This window comes from Sorex araneus, chromosome X (assembly GCF_027595985.1).
Source record: "Sorex araneus isolate mSorAra2 chromosome X, mSorAra2.pri, whole genome shotgun sequence".
In the NCBI taxonomy this organism is placed as follows: Eukaryota; Metazoa; Chordata; class Mammalia; order Eulipotyphla; family Soricidae; genus Sorex; species Sorex araneus.
This window is the reverse complement of record NC_073313.1, coordinates 176397800-176408728: the sequence shown is the minus strand read 5'-3', so window position 1 is coordinate 176408728 and position 10929 is coordinate 176397800.

Sequence of the window (10929 nt, the reverse complement as noted above, 5' to 3'; positions counted from 1 at the left end):
CAATTCCATATTTATGGATTGTAAGAATTGATATTTCTAAAATGACCACCCTATCAAAAGGATTGTATTTGATTCAACCCCTATCAAAATTCAAATGCCATTTTTCAAGGACTTAAAACAAATACTATTAAATTTATGGAACTACAAATATTTCTTTCCAACTTGTGAAAGCAATCTAGAGAAAGAAAGAAGGTAGAAGATATCACATTCCCTGGAATTAAACTATACAGTAAAACTATTGTACTTAACACAATGTGATAATGAAAATAAAGCAGACACTCAGGCAAATGGAAAGAATTAAGAGCCAAGAAATGAATCCTCACTTATGAGATAGCAAATTCATGACAAATACTGAAGACGACAAAATAGTTAAATGGTGCTGAGGAAACTAGCTAATAATATGTAAAAGACTAAAACTGAACCGAGATATCATAGCATGCACAAAATGAATAATTCTGAATGGATTAGGATTTAGTTGTTAAACCTAAACTGTATCATAAGTAGAGCACTCCTTGATATTGTTTTCGGTGCTGTCTACACCCATTCAATTTTACTATCAAGGAAAAATAAAGCAGAAGTAAATAAGTGGGATTTCATTAAATTAAAAAGTAGCAGCACTGTAAAAGAAACTATCACTTAGAGAAAAAGACATCTTACTAAATGAAAGAAAATATTTGCACAATATACATTTGACAAAGAGCTAACATCCAAGACATACAAAATATTCACAAAACAACAGCAAAATATACAGTCCCATAATAAAATGGTTATAAGACCTGATATAAACTTTTCTAAAGAGATAAAGACCTGGTCCCTAGCCACATGACAAAATAATCATTACCAATAATCAAAGAAATAAAAATCAAAAGGACAATGAACTATCAACTCATGAAAGTATGAATTGCCTATAATGAAAAGGCCAGAAATAACAGCAGAATTATTAAGTATTTGTCTTTATTCTCCTGGTTTATTTAGCTTAACATGATCCCCCCACTTCAATTGATGTTTTTCCTTCTTATTATTTTAAATTTTATCTAGGTTCTGTGATTTTTCAATAGTGGTAATAGTAAAGTTTTAGAAACCTAATGTTGCAAAACAGAGTTATCAAAGGCTTCAGGTCTCAAAAGCAATGTGAATAAGGTAGAGTTTGAGTGAATGTGAGAGTAAAGAAGTAACTTCTATATTGTGAAGCCTCAATAAAAGTTGCAATTCAGATAGATCAATGGGACATCTGTGGGCACTGAAAAGTCTAACACTTTTTCTAACATATTCTTCTGGTATTATAACTTGGGATCATTTACCTAAAAATGTAACAAATCTGGATATTTTGAATGTACTTAAGTGCCATCAATTTAAGATCATAGGGGATGGAAATATTTGTGTGGGTATTGGATTATTAAATTTTCCAAGATTTATTTTTGCCAGATAACATATTTTTCTTATTTTCATTACTGTATACTACCCACTGTGTTTTTCTATAAAACAATCACATAATAAATGACCTTAATGAACACAAAAGATTGTGTTAGGACAAAGAAATAACAAATGCAGTAACTGTGGACTAGTTTCTCAGTTTCACCCATGACATTATATCTGTTTCCAAATGATTTTCTCTAATTAGATGCATATTGCTAGATTATGGATAGCAAATTAATATGTTAATGGAACCAGACAGGTAAAATAAGTGACTGAGGCAGATGTAGTGCATATGCTTACAGTGAGCAGTTGGATAAGGTCTGCTTGTAAAAAGAAGGCAGATGCTACAGAGAATCTGTGACTTACTTCTGTAATGTAATGTAATGTCGGTCTGGATATCATATATTTTGATTTTTTTTCTCCAGGGAGAGCTAAGAACCTGGATTGTATGTGAAATGATCCTATGTTAAGTACTGTCTTCTGTTTATTAAACATTGTGTCATCACATAAAACATGAGAGCAACTTGATTTTAACCTGGATTTTAGTTTGTAAAATTTGAGGATTGAGATATCTCAGTTGCTTCCAGTAAGCAAGTAATTAAAGTAGTATCTGAATATTTAGTCTAGAATTTCAATATTTCCCAGATTGTGTAACCAATCCGCTTCCTTCTAGAAACTCTTGTCTGCTTGATATTGTACAAGGTCTGGTTTGAAAAATTTATGGACAATGAGTATCCTGTTATGAAATTTGACTTGGCATATGTCTCTTTCCAAACATCAAATTACATTTTAAGCCAGATGATGTGACAAAACAAGCCCAAGATGTCCTCAAATGCAAGTAAGCTTTTTTAAATTTTATTCAAACCAATATCTTGATGTTTGAATAAAAGTGGCAAGCCTGTTATAATGGGTTAGAAATATTTGTGATCTCTAATCTAGTTAATAGCTAATTGTACATTTTGAAAGTGCCTCTACAGACAGGAAGTCCTTCACTCTACCATCACTTGGCAACATATCAGAGGATAAAATCTTCTGCAGCATTTGGAACCTGTGTGGATGTCACAAAAAGTATAATTTATTATGTAGCACTGTCACTGTCACTGTCGTCCTGTTGTTCATCGATTTGCTCGAGCGGGCACCAGTAACGTCTCTGTTGTGAGACTTGTTGTTACTGTTTTTGGCATATGGAACACACCACAGGTAGCTTGCTGGGCTCTGCTGTGAGGACGGGATACTCTTGGTAGCTTGCTGGGCTCTCAGAGAGGGACAGAGGAAATGAACCCAGATCGGCCACATGCAAGGCAAATGCCCTACCCTCTGTGCTATAGCAATTTATTGTATAGTGAAAATTATTATTTCTTTGTAATTTTAGAATGATTATAAAGACAATGATTTTATGTGTTACAAAATGATAATTTGTTGAAGTTTTTCGAGACTAATTTTTTTTATTATTTGGATCATGAACAAGTTTGAAATACATTTTCCTTCGATCTTGTATAGAGAACAAATGAGTGAGAGAGGAAGAGAGAGAAACAAAACTTCAAGTAGTTTTGTACTCAATGCATAAAATATCTGGCATTTGTTTTTTCCACTTATTTCCCTTGCATTTGAGTTAATTGCAAACCATTTAGTGCAGTTGCATCAGTAAATTAAGAAAATTGTTATAATACACGAATGAGTTGCTAAAATCACAAGAGTGAAAAGGAAAGAGAAAGCAGACAGCAAATAAGTAATGGCAAACAATTCTTTCTAATCACATGATTCTAAAACTTGGTCCTTTCATTTGCCAGACTAATATCCAGCAAAAAATTGAGAAATAATTTGTTGATTTCAAATTTTGATTAAGGTTAGAATGAAAGGTATCTAATATGCAGCATTTAAGAAAGTACTTACGGGGCTGGAGAGATAGCACAGTGGGTAGGGCGTTTGCCTTGCACGCGGCCGACCCGGGTTCAAATCCCAGCATCCCATATGGTCCCCTGAGCACGGCCAGGGGTAATTCCTGAGTGCAGAGCAGGAGTAACCCCTGTGCATCGCCAGGTGTGACCCAAAAAGCAAAAAAAAAAAGAAGAAGGTACTTACACCATGTTAAGATTATCCCAAAAATAAATTCCAATCCAGCCAAAGTACAAAAAAAGGTAGCACTTTCAAAATGAGCATGAATCATAAATTCTATTTCTGTATAAGGATAGGGCATAAATAATTTTAGTGGTATTAGACTAAGTAGAAGGTGTTAAGGGGCAGAAATGTATATTGGCATTTGGTCTGTAGTGAGAGGACATTCTTGAAGTCTTCGAATTCTAAATCACACTAGGATTTGTTTCTTTGGAAGATTTGCTATAACTAGATTAGTTTAGATAATGCTAATTTCTGTTGTGGTTGAATATGATAAATGTAGGAGTATTTACAGTGCCAGGCATTAGACCAAGCGATTTATCTGCATTACATCATTTAATAACACGTACCTTTTTTTTCATTCTCTATCTAGCTGGAATAATTATTTCTCACCTGCAAGCAGCTCTCCTCATTCTTGGTCTTGCAAGATCTTAAGGCTCACTTCTGCATAATTGTCTTTACTAAGTGCTCAATGAGAGATTTTTGTCAGGGACAAAGTGAGTGATGCCAAATCATGCTTGTTCTCCTTATTTTCAGAAACCATGTATCATCTTTCAGGCTGTACAAGGTCCTTCAGGGAAGTGAAAAACAAGAGATATAGGTATGTCAAATTGTTTCAGAGTAAGTAAATATCTAAATTATTATCTGTATTATCTGGGAATATCAAAATACAGTTCGATCATTTTTCATTCTTCATCTTACTTAAGTTATTTTTCAAACACATTTGTCTTGTTATTTCCAAGATGACTAAGATTTCTGCTTCTCTTATTTTAATCCCTTGATCTACTCCTTCACAATTTTTGTTTACTTTTCCCCATCTGTTTCACTTCCTTCCTAAGGAGAGTAGAGGTTTCTTCTTAATAACCTCTAAATATTAGAGAGCCCCTAAACGCAGTTCTTGTGCTGTGACTGCCTTATCCTATATGAAATATTATCTAATATTATTGCCAAAATAGCAATCTAAGTGTCTAAGAACAGATGAGTGGCCCCAGATGTTTCATTGATCTATCTGAATTGCAACTTTTATTCATGTTTCACAGTATAGAAGTCACTTTCTTTACTCTCACATTCACTCAAACTCTACCTTACCCACATCGCTTTCTAGACCTGAAGACTTTGATAACTGTTTTCTTTTAGTTATCAAAGTTCTCCCCTGGTATTTATTTTTTGAAATAGGGAAAGGGCACTTACTATAAATTCTTTTTCTAAATTGTTCCTTCTACACTGATTCATCCAATAAATATTTGTTTGATATAGGTTAAAATAGTTTATAATCACTGTCAAGTTTGTACATTTTTAACATCCAATCCTTCATGAAATTTGCATTCAACTGTATATATAACACCCAAAGTTTCCAGCTACTGGTTTAAATTTAGTCACATAATAGAACCTAAGAAAATGTCTATTAAATAAATCATTAAAAAAGTGTTAGAGACTATAAAACAAATTAGTGATTATCAAAAAAAAAAGGCATAGAGGAATGGGGTAAGTCAGCTACAAGAAGACCAAACATATGGTGAAGTATAGGACTAGAATTTAAGATAAGAGCATATATGTAACGAATATACATTATTTCAATAATATACATTTAAACTATAATATTTTAATTTAATATTACTTGAATAAAATATGTGAAATAAAAAATAAACAAGGGACTGAAGAAATAGTATAGAAGGTAAGTGCTTGCCCTGCACCTGGCCAGTCAGGTTTGATTCCAGGTACCCTATATGGCCCTCTGGACTTCTAGTAATGATCCCTGAATAAAATGCCAAGAACCCTAATCACAGATGTGGCCCCCAAACCAAAAATAAATAAATAAATAAATAAATAACATATTGCAAAAGGAAAACAATTATGTCAACAAACACAAGAGTAAATGAAAAGATGGGCTGGTAAACAATGCATATCTATGTCCTTTGGGTTGTTCATATACTTATTTGTTTAAAATTTGCACGTGTAGCATAATCTGACAGACTGCATTCTCAATAACAAACTATACTATTCGGAAAGAGTTACACCATGCTGCTCCTGTGTCTGTGACTTCCATGGCAACAAAAATATATCCAGAATCAAGAAGAGAAAATTATTTTGGTGTTCATGAGGAGCAAAGAGAATTTGGAAACCATAGGCTGGCTCTGAGTCTGAAATCTGCTAAACGGAGATTTACTTGACAGTAAATTCTACGAAAATGGCTGTGTCTACTTTAAGATTCAGTTTCCTGAGGCTAGTGCCATAGTACAGTAGATGAAGAGCTTGTCTTGCAGGCAGCTGAACCTGTTTTGATCTCCAGCTCTACACATAGTCAACCTAAGCCCTGGTAGGTGTGTCTCCCTTCCCAGGTGCCCCACCCCACCCCAAATCAGCTTTCCAGAAGGGGAGCTAGAGTACAGAGAGTGAAGCACTTCTTTTGCATCTGGCCGACTCTGGTTCCATCCCCAGAACCATATAATTGTCCCCAATCCCTACCAGGAGTGATCCCTGAGCCAAGAGTAAGCCTCGAGCACTGCTAGGTGTGTCCTAAAAATAAAATGTATAAACAAAAAATTTCATTTTCTTCATCTGCAGTATCTAAGGATGATTAGAGTCAATTCTGAAATCCTGTTAGCATTTATCATCCTAATTGGAGTTGGAGTAAACCAGAAATAAAATGTCCCTGACATTTAGAACATTTTAGCTTTAAGAAATGAAATATTTTAAAAACATTGATTAAAATTATTTTATTTTTAATTTTAGATTATTGATAAGTTAACTTGTAAGAAAGTGTAAGACATTTGCAGTGAAAGGACCCCACCACCAATTAATTGACACTTTCACATATTTTTCATCCAGCTTCTTTTGGCTTTTTTTGGGGGGGGGTCAGACCCGGTGATGCACAGGGGTTATTCCTGGCTTTGCACTCAGGAATCACTCCTGCCAGTGCTTAGAGGACCATATGGGATGCTAGAAATCAAACCCAGGTCAGCCGCATGCAAGGCAAATGCTCTACCTACTGTCCTATTGCTTTGGCCCTGACACTTTCAAAATAATAAATCTTAATTTAAATAATAAAGATATTTTATCACTAGGGTTATGATTTTTTTGTTGTTGCTTAGAGTTTTTCCCCAATACATTACTTTTGATTTGCTGTGTGCATAACAACAAAGAGACTATTTTCTTTAAGCTGCAAATACAAAATAATGAAATTGTACTCACTTTCCTTCATGTTTGTTGATCTAATCAATCAAAGTAGGAGCATGATACCGCTAGATTTAATTTGGGGCACTTGATGTAGACTAATTTATTTTATTTTTAAATCTTTGACCATACCATACAGGATATGGTAAAAAGTAGCTAAGGGATTACTTTTTTCTCATGCTCAAGGATCACTCCTGACAAGGGTTCAAAGACTGGTCTAGGCTAAAACCCAGGTGGGTTGCATATAAGGAAAGAGTCTTATCTTATGTATATGACTTTTGCCCCAATATAGACTATTTTTTAAAGTGGAATAAATTGTTATTCAGTGTTGGAATATTTCCCCTTTTCCAGCTGCTTTCTGGAGTTTTGTCACAGAAACCTAGCCGATCTTTGACCTGCAGATCTAAGGTGCTAGCCTAGTCTTTGGGATGTAAATTTCAGGTGCTGTCTAGTTTGTAATTGACAGGTAGATTTCTTGCTGCAGCCCAGCCTGGTCTTTGGGATGTAAATCCGAGTGCAGTCAGCCCAAAGAGGGCTTCCGTTTTGGTTTTGTATCTTGTTTCCGGGGGGCCAGATCCACCGAGAGAGATGAGGGAGAGACAAGTAGGAGGAGGGAGAGAAGCCAGAGAGGCAGCAGTTGAGCAGTAGATCCAGAGAGAGGCCGGAGCTGGGAGTGCGGGAGATGAGAAAGTTTGAAGATTGAATAAACGGTAACTAATCAGCAACCAGCTTGGTCCTCGTTCTTCCTTCGCCTGTCCTTGACCACCGGCCGTCCCGATCCAGTCCACACACTGCGGTTCCAGAGCACCGAACTCGGGTGGTGAGACAGAGCCGCCTGGAGAGCCCGCGAGTGCACGCGCCCCCTCGGCGTTCTTTAGTTTTTTACAATTCAGAAGAAGTGAGCAGCAGTTGTAGAAGCCATCTTAGAATGATACTTATTATTTCCTAGAAGGGATATAGTAAGGATTCTGAATCATTGGTATGTTTCACAACTACCTGGAGAACTTGATAATATATAAATTTATGAAGCCTACCTTCTAGAGTTTTTTACTTAATATGCCCAGGGTGGGACACAATATTTGCAAGTTCAGCAGATTCCTTGTTGACATGGATTCAGGTGTTCAAAGGGACCACATCTGAAAACCACTTTGATATACTTCCTTCATTGATGGCTATAATTTGTAGCCCCTAAAGAGAAAATGAGGATTCACAAATAAATATTATCAAAATAAACTGGAGAGCAAAACAATGATGAGATTTCGTAGACTTGAACTGGTCTCGTAGTACACAGTTATAGCTTTCATAAAATAGCAGCTTATCAGCACCTGGAGGTAGCTTCCAGTAGGGAATCTTGAAAGTAGAAGGTCATATTTAAAAATCTTGAAGAGTTTTGCATATCTAAGTTGCTAGGAAATCCTGGAGAAATGAGTAAATGGGAATTTAAAGAGTCTATCTCATGCCATTTAGCAATATATTTATACTCTAGAACAGAGTGTAATCTCTTGCACATGTAAGTTTTTAATGTACTTCAAAACTTGAACCTCTATGTGCTTCACATCTATAGATTTCAAATGATGAGAGAGCAGAACTATGTTTGGAAGAAGCTTTTATCCAGCCATTGCACACTTCAGATAAGTAGGGAGTTTGAAACGGTTTTCACTCACTGTGATAGTATCCTAACTGACAGAAGATAAAATATTTAAATGAGAGAAAATCAATTATTGATCCACATTCTTTTTTTTCACACACACTTTTGCGCAATTACACTATCCTAGTATTTGCCTGAATTTCAACAGAGCATAAAAATTGATTTGCTTTACTGAAATAAAATTGCAAAATTGCTAGATATACCTTAACCCTTTGCCTTACAGGAAATGCTGTTTTTGGAAAGAAATTATCCAATTATATCATAATATAATGCTCTTTTAAAATTTTCTTGTCTTGTCCCTATAAAACAGGGATTATTGAGGCTCTTATTTTGCATGTAGTCAACCCTGGTTCGATCCCTGGCAGAGTAGACAGCATTGTCCCCTAAGTACAGTCAGGACTAACCCTGAAGGAACAGAGATGGAAGGAAATATCCCCAAACACAAGTGCATATGACCTCAAAGTCCCCCAAAATAAGAAATAAAAAATGAAATTAAATGTTTCCACCCACGGAGGTAGATAGATAATCAGTAGATAGGGCATTTGCCTTGCATGTGCCTGACCCTAGTTTGATCTCTGACACCTCATATGGACACCTGAGTCCCACCAGGGTGATTCCTGAGTGCAGAGACAGGAGTAACCCCTGAGAGCACCATGTATGACCCAAACTCCACCTCAAAAAAAAAAAAAAACCACTCAGAGGTGGAGAAAGGGGAATACACTTTCAAAAAGTTACTTCTACTCCTAAGACTTCACATATACTAGTATATTATGTGCATGTGCATCTGCTTGCATAAGTGTATATGTATGCATATATCTTACATATCGTCAAAACATTTCAAGATAATTTAATTAAATCAGAAATTTTAATCCAAGTATATCAGTATTCTCCCAAATTCAATAAATCACTACCTAATACTAGTTATAAGACTATTAGCATACAAAATAAAGATCAACTGATATTATTATAATATTAAAGGCAGAAGAATCACTATATCACTGTATCACTGTCATCCTGTTGTTCATCGATTTGCTCGTAACATCAGTAACATCTCTATTCATCACAGCCCTGAGATTTTAGCAGCCTCTCTTTACTCATCTTTCCCAATGATTGGAGATTCTTTCAGGGTCAGGCGAATGATACCTGTTATTGTTACTGTATTTGGCATATCGAATATACCATGGAGAGCTTGTGAGGCTCTTCCATGCAGGCAGGATACTCTCAGCAGCTTGCAGGGTTCTCCGAGAGGGACGGAGAATGTATATTGGAGAGTACAAGCAAGTATGTTAAAACCAAATACATGTGTGCTGCTTTAGGCACATCACTTGGGCTAGAAATCCAATACATAAGATACAGAGTAATAAATTTAATTTGAAAATAGTTATTAATAGCTTATTATGGTGACAAATTGATGTGTTCTGGGAAATTTCAATTTAAATTTATCTAATTCTAAATTATATTTTAAAATTTGTAAAAGAATGAAGGTAGGCATTGAGTATATTTTTCCTTTCTTTTCTTATTCTTTCATAAGGATACTTGATAACTACTTAAAAACATAAAAGCTATATTTTTATTCTTAATTCTTAATCATATTGTGCTGTCACCAAACCTAATTTAAAACTGATATAGTGAGACTTCCCAAGAGACCATATGACCAACAATCATTGAAAAAGTCCCTTAATGTTTAGGAATGTTTTTATAAGCCTGGCTAGGTTAAAGGTATAAATTTGATAAAAGAAAAGGATAGGGACATTATATAAGGATTGAGATACATACCTTAAATGTAGCTGACACTGGACCTGTCCCCAGCATTTCAGATGGTCCACTGGTCATTGTCAAGAGTAATCTCTGAGCACTACTGGTTGTGCCCCCTTGGATAAAGAGACAGAGACAGGGAGAGAATGAGAAAGAGAGAAAGAAAAAAAAGGGCAAAAAGACAGAAGATAAAGCAAACAATAAGAAGCATTGATAATGAAAATGAGAATATGAGTAAATCAACCTAACTACAAAATTAAAATTTAAAGAAATTACAAATAAAATTTAAGAAGCTGCCAATTTAAAAGAGATATGTCAATAACAATTTGAGGATATTATTTTTTATAATTTAGGTGGACAATCAGGCACAAAGGTAATGTAACTGATACCAGGCAGCCCACTAAAATGTATTATGGTATTTTTTAATTTTTAACATACAAAAAATTGTCAAGTATCTTTCTATATCTTTATCTTTCTGTAGATGATAAACTATCTGAAATAGTGTTCCATGTCACTGTACTTCTCACAGAATTCTGCAGCACAGTGCTTTCACACAAACACAACAGGAATCACTAACCATGTGTTGTCTATCTGGTAAATGAAGATAGAAAAATCCCATTTCTTGTAATTTTTGTGATACTAAACCAAGGCTTCTAATAATAAGATATCCCAAGAGTCGTTGGAAGCATTGACTTGTCTTTCTGAGAATTTCTGACCCGTGAGTTTAATGAAATTTTGATCTACAAGGAACAGGTAATAGATGGTAAACACATGCTCACAGAAGACCAAGATCGCGTTGAAATGTTCCAGGCACTCGACAA